The sequence below is a fragment of the Cricetulus griseus genome, chromosome 2, assembly GCF_003668045.3.
Source record: "Cricetulus griseus strain 17A/GY chromosome 2, alternate assembly CriGri-PICRH-1.0, whole genome shotgun sequence".
NCBI classification, from domain to species: Eukaryota; Metazoa; Chordata; class Mammalia; order Rodentia; family Cricetidae; genus Cricetulus; species Cricetulus griseus.
This window is the reverse complement of record NC_048595.1, coordinates 257,310,839-257,325,471: the sequence shown is the minus strand read 5'-3', so window position 1 is coordinate 257,325,471 and position 14,633 is coordinate 257,310,839. Positions and strand designations below refer to the sequence as shown.

Below are 14,633 nucleotides of genomic sequence, written 5' to 3'. Positions count from 1 at the left end.
AACGCAGATTTTTCTGGACATGGTGGGACACACTTTTAATTCCAGCACTACGGATTTCATTACAGCCACAGACGATCCTATAGTCATCATCGGCCGCCGCCCTGCCCGGTGTTACCGATATTGTAAGAACAAACTGTACCCAAAGTCTCGCTTCCGCCGAGGTGTCCCTGATGCTAAAATTCGCATCTTTGATTTGGGACGCAAGAAGGCAAAAGTTGATGAATTCCCACTTTGTGGGCACATGGTGTCAGATGAATATGAGCAACTCTCTTCCAAAGCTCTAGAGGCAGCCCGTATTTGTGCCAACAAATACATGGTAAAGAGTTGTGGCAAGGATGGCTTTCATATTCGAGTGAGGCTCCACCCTTTCCACGTCATCTGAATCAATAAGATGTTGTCCTGTGCTGGAGCTGATAGGCTCCAGACGGGTATGCATGGTGCCTTTGGGAAGCCCCAGGGCACAGTGGCCAGGGTTCACACTGGCCAGGTCATCATGTCCATCCGCACCAAACTGCAGAAAAAGGGACATGTGATTGAGGCTCTTCGTAGAGCAAAGTTCAAGTTCCCTAACCGCCAGAAGATCCACATCTCAAAGAAATGGGGCTTCACCAAGTTTAATGCAGATGAATTTCAAGACATGGTTGCTGAGAAACGGGCTCATTCCTGATGGCTGTGGGGTCAAATATATCCCTAATCGTGGTCCCCTGGACAAGTGGCAAGCCCTGCACTCCTGAGAGCTTCCACAGTGCTCTCCTACACCCTACCAAATCATGTTCAGTAATAAATCTCATATCCAGTCTGTTTAAAAAAAAAAACAAAAAATAAGTAATAACCTTACATGACCTTACAAATCCCAGGTAGTTAGCTGACTTTATGCCAGAAAAGCAGGGCTTATTCAATGTATGCAAGTGCATAAATGTAATAAGTCATATATGGACTAAGAGAAAAAAACTCATGATCATTTCAATAGAGGCAGAAAAAGCCTTCCTAACATACTTTCATGATAAAAGTCCTAGAGAGAGTTGAACTGTATGGAACAATCCTTATTATAATAAAAGCTATAGATGTCAATCCCATAGCTATTATCCTAAATTGAGGAAACCTTAAGGTTATCCCATTAAAACCAGGTATGAGACAGGGCTGTCCGTTATCTACACTGTTGTTCAACATAGTGCCTGAAGGACTAGCTAAAGCAATAAGGCAAGAGAAGGATATTCAAGAGACACCAGAAAGAAAAGCAGAAGCCACGTTATCCCTATTTAAACATGACATTTATACATCATAGAACACAAAAATTCTACCAGAAATCTTGTATAAACAATAATTTCAGCATAGTTCCAGGATACCAAGCCAACTTACAAAAATCAGGAGCCTTTCCATACACCAGAAACAAACATTCTGGGAAAGAGATTATGTACATAATGCCATTTCCAGGATCTTGGAAGGCAATAAAATATCTTGGAACAAACCTAACCAAGAAGGTGAAAGACCTCTGAAATGAAAATTTTAAATCTGTGAAGAGTATGAGGAAGACATTAGAAAATGGAAAGACATTGTCACCAGCATTGTCTTGTTGGGGGGCCTGCTTTTGACCTATTAGGTAGGGACATATGAGGGGCCATATAGAAACTTCCATACACACACACATACATATATGCTAACCTAAGTGTGGTGATATCATGTTATACTCTAACAAATAAAGCTTGCCTGAAGATCAGAGGGCAGAGTTAGCCACTGCTTAACCATATCTGTCTGAAGGTCTGTACAGATAGTCAGGAAGTGATTTGGCTGGGTGGCAAGAGGAAGTGATAAGGTGGGAGGAGACAGGAGCTCAGTATATTTTTGGCTGGGAAGTTGAGTAGATAAGGTGGCTGTAGTTTTTCTCCTTGGTCTCTCTGATCTCTTAGCATTTTCCTCTATATCTGACTCCGGGCTTTTATTATTAAGACCTATTAGAACTTGTGTTACATATTGGTGCTCAACTTAAAGGCATGAATTCACACACACACAAAAAGCCACTTGCCTGTGGCTTTGCAGCCACTATCACCAGAGCTGTATGCAGGGCTCACACCAGAGTCACCTCTCAGCTGACTAGGTTCTTCTCTCTTTTTCCTTAATCCTATAAATGAGTTTGGAATTTTTGTTGTTGTTGCCACCTCTCTACAACAAACTCCACAGGCATTATACTCTAGAGGTACATGGTCTCCAAATGCCACAGAAATTACCCACCCTAGACCAGCTGGCTCTGCCTTCAGGCAGCCCCCACCACACATGCTTCTTTTGTCCAGTCCTGTGTGCATTTTTCAGACAGCTAGCTCTCTCCCTTCTACCATATGTTTCAGGCTTTCCCTACACCCCTTCTCCTCAGGCTGCCACTCTCAGTTCACAGTTACAAGCTAGTTCTAGGATCAGACATGCTACACCTCACAGTTCACTGACATTGTCATCAGACTTGGTAAGACAATTGGGACTTCCTAAAGGGAGGAATTAATTAAAACAGAAAGATTTTCCCACATTAAAAAATGGGAAACACTATTATAATGGAAGGATTTAGGTCTCTGTATGATAATATGATGGACAGTTTGAAAATGGAACAATTAAATGAGAGGATAACTAATTTAGATGGGACTTATAAAATGTCAATTATAAACATCAGCTTTATCATTTTTGTTTTATCAATTAAAAAGTTGGTTAATATTAGTGCCAAGATACCAAAGGACACAGTCAGCAAGACAAAGCGGCAGCCTACAGACTGGGAAAAGATATTCACCAACCCCACGTCTGACAGAGGAATGATCTCCAAAATATACAAAGAACTCAAGAAGCTAGTCTTCAAAACACCAAACAATCCAATTTAAAAATGGGGTACAGAACTAAATAGACAATTCTCAATAAAGTAATCTAAAATGGCTGAAAGACACATAAGAAAGTGTTCAACATCCTTAGCCATCAGGGAAATGCAAATCAAAACAACTCTTGAGATACCATCTTACTCCTGTCAGAATGGCCAAAATCAAAAACACCAATGACATTTTATGCTGGAGAGAATGTGGAGAAAGGGGAACACTTCTCCACTGCTAGTGGGAGTTCCAACTTGTACAGCTACTTTGGAAATCAGTATGACGACTAAAATGGGAATGAGTCTACCACAAGATCCAGCAATTCCACTCTTAGGCACATACCCAAAAGAAGCACATTCATACAACAAGGACATCTGTTCAACAATGCTCATAGCAGCACTATTTGTAATAGCCAGAAATTGGAAGCAGCCTAGATACCCATCTACCAAAGAATGGATAGAGAAAATTTGGTACATTTACACAATGGAGTACTACTCAGGGGAAAAAAGCGATGGAATATTGAAATTGGCAGGAAAATGGATGGAACTAGAAGAAACCATTCTGAGAGAGATAACCCAATCACAAAAAGACAAACATGGTATGTACTCACTCATATTCAGATTTTAGACATAGAGTAAATGATTACCAGCCTACAATCTGCACTGCCAGAGAAGCTAGTAAACAAGGAGTCCCCTGGAGAAGGGGAAAGGTTCAAGATCCCCTGAGCAAATTGGGAGCATGGGAAGAGGGGGAAGGAGCTAGGAGAATGAGTAGGGGAGAAGAGGAGGGATGCAGAGGACACGAGGGAGCAGAAAGTTTGAGTCAAGGGAAGAATAGAAGATAACAAGAATGGAGATACCATAATAGAGGGAGACATTTTAGGTTTACAGAATAATCAGGCACTAGGGAAATGTCTGGAGATCTACAAAGATGACACCAGCTAACAATCTAAGCAACAGAGAAGAGGCTACCTTAAAAGCCCTCCCCTGATAATGAGATCGATGACTGACTTGTATACCACCCAATAGCCCTCATCCAGCACCTGGTGGAAATAGAAGGAGACACCCACAACTTATCACTGAACTGAACTGGAATCTAGATGCAAAGAAGGAGGAGTGAAGATCAAAGGGGTCCAGACCAGGCTGATGAAACCCACAGAAACAACTGACCTGAACATCAGGGAACTCTTGCTCCCCAGACTGATAGCTGGGATACCAGCATGGTACTGATCCAGACTCCAGGAACATGGATTTCATTGAGGAAACCTCGGTAATCTACAGGACCTCCTGTAATTGCTCAGTATTTATCCCTAGCATAGGTTTGGACTTTGGGAGCCCTTTCACATAGAGGAATACTCCCTGAGCCAAGACACATGGGGGTGGGCCTAGGCCCTATCCCAAAGGATATGATAGACTCTGACGACACGCTATGGAAGGCCTCACCATCCAGGGGGAGCAGAAAGGACATGTGATAGGTAGGGTTTTAGTTGGGGGTGGTGGTGGTAGGGGAGGATGGGAGAGAGAAGAGAACTGGGATTGTCATGTAAAACAATCTTGTTTCTAATTCAAATAAAAAATCTGAAAGAAAAAAATATTAGTGCCAAGATACAAATTTTAGAAAAACTTAATAAAACTGATCATAGAAATATTCAGACCCAGACAGGGGAATTTAATGGAGAACCATTTTCAGCATTGCATTATAAGGTTAGAGAGGAATAGATAGACAACCAAATTTAATTTATCCAGTCACCTTACAGGAATTGCCAAATGACATATATCCTCAAGGCTGAGCAAGAGTTAAATGGACTCCCCTGGAAATGTTAGATTTAAGGAGGTTCAAGGAAGCCATAGCCTCATGTGGCATGCATTTGCTTTTTCTGAAGAAGATGTTAAACTCATGGTCTACTTGTAATAGAATTATCCCTAGAGACTGGTGAGATGTGGTTAAAGCAGTCTTGGAGCCTGGTCCTCAATTACAATGGAAGATCTGGTGAAAAGATGAGGCTAAGACCATTGAACAAGGGCTAGAGGTATGAAAATCTCCCAAGACTAACTTCTTAGAGAGGAAGATTATGCTGATGTACAAAGGCATGATGACCATGTCCTGGATTTATGCCACACAGCAGCTTTGATGCTTGGTACAGATTTAGAGAAGTAGGAAAGACAATCGAGTCATTTACTAAAGTTATACAGGGCCCAAAGGAAGCCTTTATCAATTTCTTACAAAGACTGACATCAGCAGTAAATAGAATGATACCAGACTCAGAATCTAAACAAATAATAATTGAATCTCTGCCTTTTAAAAATGCTGATGCACAATGCAAAATTAGGCCATTAAAAGCAAGATCAGCACCCTTGGAGGAATGGATCTGAGATACAACTATTATTGAATCTCATGACCAAGATGATGTGTGGATGAGAGAGATGATTTCCAGAGATTTGAAGAAAAATCGAAATGTCAGGTGTTTTAATTGTGGCAAAAAGGTCACTTAAAAAGGAATTGTAGGCATGGCATTCTTAGGAACAATGTTTTTTTAAGCATAATTCAAATAGAACATCTCTCCCTTCTGGATTATGCAGAAGGTGTGGCATTGGGCAAATGAATGTAGGTCAACAAGAGACAGACAAATGTGGATATCATAGTAATTATACCAGAATCTTTGCATCCAAATTGACCTCTTCAGGAGGTAAATATTCAGCTTTTAGGGGTTGGAACTTTATCTCAGGTAAAACCAGAGCGCAAGATGGGTTGAATGTATAGGTCAAGGACAGAGGAGAAAATTAAAGCCATATGTGACTAACATAGCAATAAACTTATGGGGGCATGATTTGTTACAGCAATGGAATACTCAGATTAATATTCCTCCAATCTCATAAATAAACCATAAGTTAACATATATTTCTGGGGAAAATAGTAGAAGGTTTTATAAAGAACAGTCGCTGACCATTCAGCTTATACAAGAACAGGGCACAACAGCTTTCAAAGGCACCAACAGCCCTATCTTTAAAATGGTTGATGGACAAATCAGTATGGGTTAAGGAACAACCTTTAACAACAGAGAAACTTCCAGCCTTAGAACAACTGGTACAGGAGGAGCTAAATGCTCAGCATATTGAAGAATCAACCAGTCCTCGAAACTCTCCTGTATTTGTTATTTAAAAGAAATCTGGAAAATGGAGGATGGTAACCAATCTATTAGCTGTTAATAAGGTGATTCAGCCAATGGGCTCTTTACAGTCTGAACTTCCTTTGCTTCTTTATTACCTAAAGGATGGCCTCTTATAGTTATTGATTTTAAAAGATTGTTTTTCACTATACCTCTACAAGAAAACAACAGAGAAAAATTTGCATTTACTGGGCCTACTTAAAATAATTCTCAGCCTGTTAAGACATATCAATGGAAGAATCTTCCACAGGGAATGTTAAATAGCCCCACTCTGTGTCAATATTTTGTGTGACAGCTATTGTAATTGGTACAAGCAATTTTCCCAATCTATAGTTTACAATTACATGGGTGACATCTTACTGGCTGATTTAAATGTAGACATTTTAGAGAAAATGTTTGAAGAAGTAAAGAAAATTTTGCCTTGTTGATGGTTACAAATTGCTCCTGAAAAAATGCAGAGGAGGTTCTATTATTTATTTAGGATATAAAATAGGTCTACAGAAATTAGACCCCAAAAGATGCAAATTAGAGAACAATTGCTGACTCTTAATGACTTTCAAAGATTGTTAAGAGTTATTTCCTATCTACAACCCACTATTGGGGTACAAAATGATGAACTGAGTAATTTGTTCAAACCTAGATGGTGACAAGGACTTAAACAGTCCAAGAGAATTATCGGTTGAAGCTGAGAGAGAATTAGCTTTGGTGGAAAAGAAATTACAGGATGCACATGTGTATCGTTTGGATCCAGAGCTTGATTGCATCTTGGTTATTTTACCCTCTAAGCATTCTTCTATAGGAATATTAATGCAGAGGAAAGATATTATCTTAGAATGGATCTTTTTACCACACAAACAGAGTAAAAAATTTAAAAAGTTACATGGAAAAGGTCTCTGAGTTGATTCTAAAAGGAAAAGTGAGACTTCATCAGTTAGCATAAACAGACCAAACAGAAATTGTAGTACCTCTTACTAATGATGAAATTGACAAATTATGGGCAGAAAGTGAACTTTGTCAAAGAGCTTGTAGTAATTTTTTGGAGAGATTAACAACAAATATCCCAAAAGCAAGAGAATTAATCTTACAAAGAGAACTAACTGGATCCTTGCTCTCATTGTACAGGGAACAGTAATAGCAAAAGCTGCTACATTCTCTACTAAGGCAAATAAATCAGGAAAGGCAGGTTAAAAATCAGAAAATTTAAGTAGAGTGGCTCAAAGCCCTTATGATTATGCCCAAAAGTAAGAATTATATGGTATGTCCATGGTATTAATGGATTTTTACAGAACCTCTCAACATAGTTGCTGATTCACAGTACAAGGAAAGAGTTGTTTTGTATATTGAAACTGCTGAATTTATACCAGATGATGATTCACTTTATTATTTATTCTGTTACAAGAAACAATTAGGAATAGGATATTTTAATGAAATGAAATTCTGAGGCCTCCAGCATACTTCCTATCAATAGTGGATCAATTTTATCATTCTCTTGTGTTAGAGGGCCTGGTAGATCTGTATGGGATTAGATGTGATATATATATATATTTCACTATGGAGCTATTTGCAACTGTAAGCTGCTGGGAGAGGAAGGGTCAGTTTTCTCTAAAAGTATAGGCCCTGGTACATCGATTATACTCCAGAGGAAGACCACACACCCGAGAATATTTGGTCAGTATACATTGACCTTGATTGGTAAAAGAAATAAAAAGAAAAAAAGATATAGAGTTGGGTGGGAGGGGAGTGGATAAAGATGGTCAAAGCACATTGTATAAAATTCTACATAATAAAAGTTAAATAAAATTGGAAAAAGGAATAAATTGCATTTGAGCCGTGGTAAAATGGGGACCATAGTGCATATGGGTAAATACGTTTATTTAAAATCACAGGGCCATTATTCATAAACTTGTTACATAGTCAGTGTGGGTGCAAATAGATTCACATATCTATCATCAATGAAACTAATTCCTGACAAATGATATATCCAAAATTGAATAAAATGGGTTACAGAAGTCATCAATACTGTTGCATAATATTCCTATAATAGACCTTTCTAAGCAAGACAATCAAATTGGATATCTTAGATTAAAACATGGATATGATGACCCAATTTTTGTGAAATATCTTAAATTGTATCTATGATTATGGCCACAATAGAAATTTTAGTGTATACCCTATTCAGATTTATTTTGCATTGTTATTTATTCATGATTTTAGTCCTTCATTCTACTGGGTTGTTTATTTTTCTTACTAGTTAAAAAAATATATACAATAAATCAGAATCATTGATAGTTATGCTTTTATTGGATTGTATAAATCTTTTTTTGTTTTTTGAGACAGGTTCTCACTATGTAGCCTTAATTTGCTGAGAACTTGTTATATAGGCTGGCCTAGAACTTATAAAGACACACCTGCCTCTGCCTCTTAAGTGATAACATTAAAGGTACACACACTGCCATGATCAGTATGATAAACTTTCTTATCTTTATATACTTTTAAGCTTCAATAAAAGTCATTTTAGTAGAAAAATAATTTTGTTCATAATTTCACTATAATTACATTAACAACTGTTTGTATTTCATTCTAATTGCACGTGTGTGTGTGTGTGTGTGTGTGTGTGTGTGTGTGTGTGTGTGTGTGTATGTATGTATGTGTAGTTTTTCGGTATGTATAAGATCCAAGTATCTCATAGGACCGTTCAGCTCAGTGACAATTAGTGTCACACAGTCAGAAATGCTTAGCTAAGCTGTTCCTTTGAGTAAGCCATCAGCTACCCTGATTTCCACATTTGGCACTGTTTAGTGCCCTAACGAAATGGAACATTTTGCAAACATTGCTTTAGTTTGCAACACTGAGCACTCAGGAACAGCTTTGCTGTTTAGAAGATTAAATTACCCTCGGATTGTTCCATCATCAGGGAAAATGTGCAGATTAAACAGATCAAGAATCTCTTCTGGGGTGGAATTCTGTCTTTTATGGGAACCTGAGCATCATCATTACCTATGAGCAGCTTATGTGAGAAACAGAAGACAGAAGAATGGAGTCACAGATGAAAGAAGGTGGTGGGACAGAACTGGCGCAAAAGCCTGTCATTGTAGGAAACAAAAGGCAGGTTATATCTACTAATAGGAAAACAAACAAGATTGTAAAAGCAATCCTAAGAAAGAGTACTTTGAGCATTTGAAAATGAATTCATTTACTCAGCAAGACTATAAAACCACTGAGCTCCTTGTTGCTACAAACTGCTTTTGTAATGGGAAAGACAGATTCTCGATGAACAGCAGGACAGGGGAATGGGATAGTGAAGATAACAACCTTGAGGAATGGAACCAGCCCCAGAACCCCAAACAGGCTTAAACGGCTTCCTTTTATCCAAGGCAGTCATCAAAACCATGTTACTGCTGCTTTCAAATACATATTCTGTTTGCTTAGTAATTTCAGTAACTGAGTCAATATGAACTTTGTTTTCCTACAGTTCTTGTTGTTCCTGTAATAAGATGATAGGTTTTTATAAAAGTCAACATTTACCCAACTTAACTATTAGTGCCTTCCCTAGTTCACTACTCTGCCAAAACAAATGCTGCTGGGCTATTTCTACCTCAGCAACCCTTCAGTTCCTGCCATTCTTTACATTTTAGCTGACTTGGTTTTGTTTCCTCAGCTGTTCTGCAACCGTGAGTAGTTAAAGGTAAACGTTTAGCATCTTGCAAGTCTCATTTTCTCTTCTGCATGACTTGTTTATTTTTTCTTTTGAATTTCCTATATTTCTCATTTCTTTGGACTTAAATAATAATAAGGAAATACAGACCACCTCACCACAGTAGTAAGAGAGTATTTTAAGAGTCGTGTCTCTCAGAAGTAAGGGAGAAAAGTATGTGAGAGAAAGGTTCTATACGGGACTTTCTCTCACATACATTTCTCCCTTACTTCTGAGAGACACGGCTCTTAAAATTCTCTCTTATTATTGAAAAAGGCAGACTACTTGAATGACCAAACATGATAAATAACAAAGAGTGAATGACAGTTTCTTTGTTTTTAGAGGCAGCCTAACACAGTGCTCATCAACCGGACTTTTGGAAATCCCAATGCTAATGTAGGGAGTAGGTGGGTAACTTGGTGGGAAATGTATGGTGTCAATGTCAACATATTGCTTCACCATCTCGAAACCATTATTGGTAAACAGACCCCAGGTAGTCTGTTCCCATTATTCACCAGTTGGACTGCCTGGACTTTACCTCATAAAAAGATGATCACTAGAGCCTTAAGACCCAGATTCTACCTTCCAATTGTACTCAGTTGACAGCTTCCAAAGGCTTCACACAGGTCACTCTAGGGTAAAGGATTTTCTAATTCTTCTTTGCAGAAATCTAAACCCTGACTTGTGTCGATCAGGTGACATAGATGGGTTAAAAGAAATTAAATGTTGGCATGCAATTTAGACAGAGCTGTATTTTTAGACATTTATTTTCTTAATGTACATAAAATGTCTTTTGGAATGAACAACTGAAATATGCAGTCTTCTTACCTACTTAAGCATTAAGTAGAGATTTATTTGACAGATCCTATACAGACACTTGTCTGCACTGAATTTTGCAAAGACAGGATCTGCCTGTAAGTTCTCTCCTCTCTCTCTCTCTGAATGAAAGTAAATTTATTGAGTTAGCATAGCTATTCTTATTTCATTTATCTATTGCTTTTTATTTGAGGTTAATTTCAGTTAAAAACAAATACTTAAGTCAAAAATCTAATACTGAAAACATTTTGTTATCTGAGATTATGTTAATTGAAATTATGCTAACAATTACTATAGGTGAATTTTATCTATTTTAGTCTACCAAATAATACGTTTATATATTTTTAAGTTAATCTTTTATATTCATTGTATTTTTTCCTAGTTATATACCTACTCATAGGCTTGATGACAATACATACTTCACATAACTGAGATGTTTGTGTCATACCCAACTGGCTGTTGTTTTTAAGCATTGGTATAGCTGCTATTGGTTAGGTCAATTCTGTGTTAAAGGCATATCTTCATTACACCGGGTTTCATAAAGACAATATTATTCATTAATTTACCATGCACTTTGAACATATCTACCTCCATGCCCTCTTTATTTCCCTTTCCTTACCCCTACTGCCAATTCCTTTTCCTCCCCCAAACCCTCACTTATATCAGAATATCTAGGACCCAGAAATGAGATAAAACATGAATATAGTAGTTTCATTTCATTAGTCTATTTCTAGATTGGGCTTTAGATTTTCTGTATTTGTAGGGGTTTTTAGTTCTTTATAAATTCTAGATATCAGTGTTCTGTCACAGTTATAATTAGCAACCACTGTCCTTCTTTAAACTGTATGCTCATTGAATTAATTGAGTTCTTTGGTCTGTAGAAACTTTTTAACTTCCATTTGTTACTTCTTAGTAACACCTGAATGTCTAGCACTACATATGTTGGCCCATACTATACCAATATGCCTGCTATGTTGTCTAGACATTAACACCCCTATGAGCTTCTGTTTCCTACAGGTCTCTCACATGGGTACAGCTTCCAGGCCTCTATAGTCTATCACAAACTACAGCTCAGACCAGATATCCATATCACAGAACATTACTGCTGCATTCTGATTCAAAGTCCCCCCACCCCAGTTAGAAATATTCTGTAGGTCAGATGATAGAATACACTTCCATGCACTTCCTCTGAACTCCCAGGATAAGCTGTGCAGCGAGGGATGTTTGCCTCTGGAATGACCTAACTTCCAACTCAACAAGACTCTTACTGAAATGGATTTTTGTCAGTCCTCTGTAGCATTTCTTAGCACTATCCCATTCCCTGCAATAACCAGTGCCTACCCTGTGGTGTTTTCCCCCTCTGTCTTTCTCTGTCTGTTTCCTGTCTCTGTCTCTCTTTCACTCTCTGTCTCTGTCTCTGTCTCTGTCTCTGTCTCTGTGTGTGTGTCCCCTCTACTTCTCCTTAAAATGTACTGCTATTAAAAGCACAGTACAAATATTCTGAGGCTTTCTCTGTTTTGAACTGTGGTTCCAGCCCCCAGTAGTTATACTCATCCTGGAAGGAGGGAATCCTTCACTGAAGTCAAGCCCCCTGGAGCAGACTCTAGAGTCTCCTTCTGTTCTGCTTTCCGAAATGTTTGTTTTTTTGTTTGCTACTGAGGCCAATGTTTTTCTACCATGACCTACACCACGCATGGATGCACTCCAACTGCCCCTGGGCTAGTATGTGGAGAGTTTATCAGTCCATGCATGTGTTGTTTACCATGTCCACTGGTTAGGCTATGAGGCAAGAGGAATGTTTATTCACTGTTAGTGGGAGTGTAAGCTGGTGAATTTACTATGGAAATCAAGATGGAGTGTTCTCAAAATTCCTAAAACTAGAACTACAATATGAGCCAGCTCTACTCCTCTTGCACACATACCCAAGAGAGTCTACATACTATCACAGAGATATGAATTCAGTCTATATATCACACTCATGTGTTACCAGAAATATTGGGGAGTTTTCCAAAATCACACACAAAACTGGGAAAATCAGAGTCCTCTCTTGGGAGTCTTTGTCTCAGTAATAAACTTAAGAACAGACTGAAATGATTTTAAAAGAAAAACTCCAAGGCAGGCAAGTTGTAAATCCCAACAGCCGCTTGGAGGAGGGAGACAGAGAAGAGGAAGGGGGAAGCATGTCTCCTGACTTGAGACAGCATAGAAGTCAGCTACTTGTTGGACAAGCAGCCTCATGGCAGGGTGGGAGATTGAGAGATGAGTGAAAAGGCCTACAGTAGGAGAGAAAGCATTTTTATCTGTGGCTAGCATCTGAAAGTAAAAGACAAAAAAGAAGAAAAAAAAAGTTGGGCAGACACAACAGAAACTCATGGTAGCTAATAGGGACTAGACTAGAGAACTGGAATTCTGGGAAGGAAAAGTACATTATCCCATTAAAAGTCTAACTGTTCCTCTTATCTCTTTAGCATGGTTTAAGGTAAGCCTACCTTCCTAAGGGGTCCTATAGCCAGGGAATTGCACTGCCCAACTGTAATGTTTGATCTCCTGCTAAGTCAAAGATTCCATTCTCTTGGCCAGAAGGAAAATGTTTCTCTTAATGGGCCCTTACTGATATTATTATTGGTTCTCTATTTACAATAATAACAAAGAAATGGACACAGCCTCAATATTTACCTACTGATGAGTGGATAATGAAAGTTTGTCACATCTGGACAATGGAATTTTATTCACCTATAAAGAAAAATAAAATTATAGACTTTGAAGGAAAATGGATGAAACTGGAAAGTATTGTACTAAGTGAGGTAACTCAGGCTCACTAAAACAAATTATCACATGTTCTCTATCATACACAGATACTAGCTTCCAATATATATATATATATATATATATATATATATATATTTACATGGGAATATGAATATAAGTTATGCAAGTAAAGAGACAGTAAGAGGGAAAGGTTTTAAGAAGAGAAGACATTGGGAGTAATAAATTATTTACAACTTGTAAGAAAAATGAGGGTGGGCATCTGCAGGGACAGGGGTCAGGGAGGAGTATAAGAGCATCACCCCAAAAAGTATGTACAAAATGCCATATGGAAACATGGTACTTTGTATCATAATTTTAAAAAATACTTATACTATGTTTTTATTTTAAATTCCTATGATGAAAAGTATAATATCATTATAAACATTTTCATGTGATATTTGTGAGTATACAAGAATGATGTTTCTAAGGACCGTGGGTTTTAGTCAGGCAAAAACAAATTTTTATTAGAAATGGTCTCTCTGATGCCAAGTCTCAGAAATACTACACACAGACAGTGGGTTATCCATACTCTAGGGAAAAAAAAAAAGACTAGAGGCATAGTCCTTAAGGAATCTCTTATTTTTATAACAAAAGTATAAGGGGTAAGAATATAATGGACAAAGAAAGTCTTCAGTTACAAATATGGACTCTGGCTGGACAGTGTTGGCCCATACCTTTAATCCCAGCATTTGGGAGGCTGAGGCAGATGGATCTCTGTGAGTTCGAGGCCAGCCTGGTCTACAAGAGCTAGTACCAGGACAGCCTCCAAAGCCACAAAGAAACCCTGTCTCAAATCTCCTCCCCCCCCCAAAAAAAACCAAACATGGACTCTGCCCAAATTGTTTGTTGTCAGAGCTCTCTAAATTGACCAGTTGGACAACATTGAATAACTTTGTTGTATTCTCTGTGTCCTAAATTCCTCATCTGTTTGCTTAGAATTTTTTTCCCAAGACAGGGTTTCTCTATATTGCTGTGGAGCTTGTCCTGGAACTCGCGCTGTAAATCAGGCTGGCCTTAAACTCACAGAGATCTGCCTGCCTCTGCCTCCCGAGTGCTGGGATTAAAAGAGTATGCCACCAACGCCTGGCCTCTTTGCTTAGAATTAAGACCACTTTTGCCATATGGAATTACAGAAAAAAAATTCTAACTTCCTGCTATGTTTGTTTCTTCATATTTTATATAATGACAATAAAAATGTAGTAACATAAGATTAATGTAAATTTAAATAACCTAGCATATGATTATGTTTATTATAATTAATAATGTGAGAGACATTTCTGTGGTGCTTGGCACATGCAGACCACTCAAT

General features: G+C 38.2%; 1 pseudogene; it reads left to right on the top strand.

Moving 5' to 3' along the window:
- Positions 1 to 19: 19 nt before the first annotated feature.
- On the top strand, positions 20 to 734 carry LOC100772878 (annotated as a pseudogene).
- Positions 735 to 14,633: the final 13,899 nt, after the last annotated feature.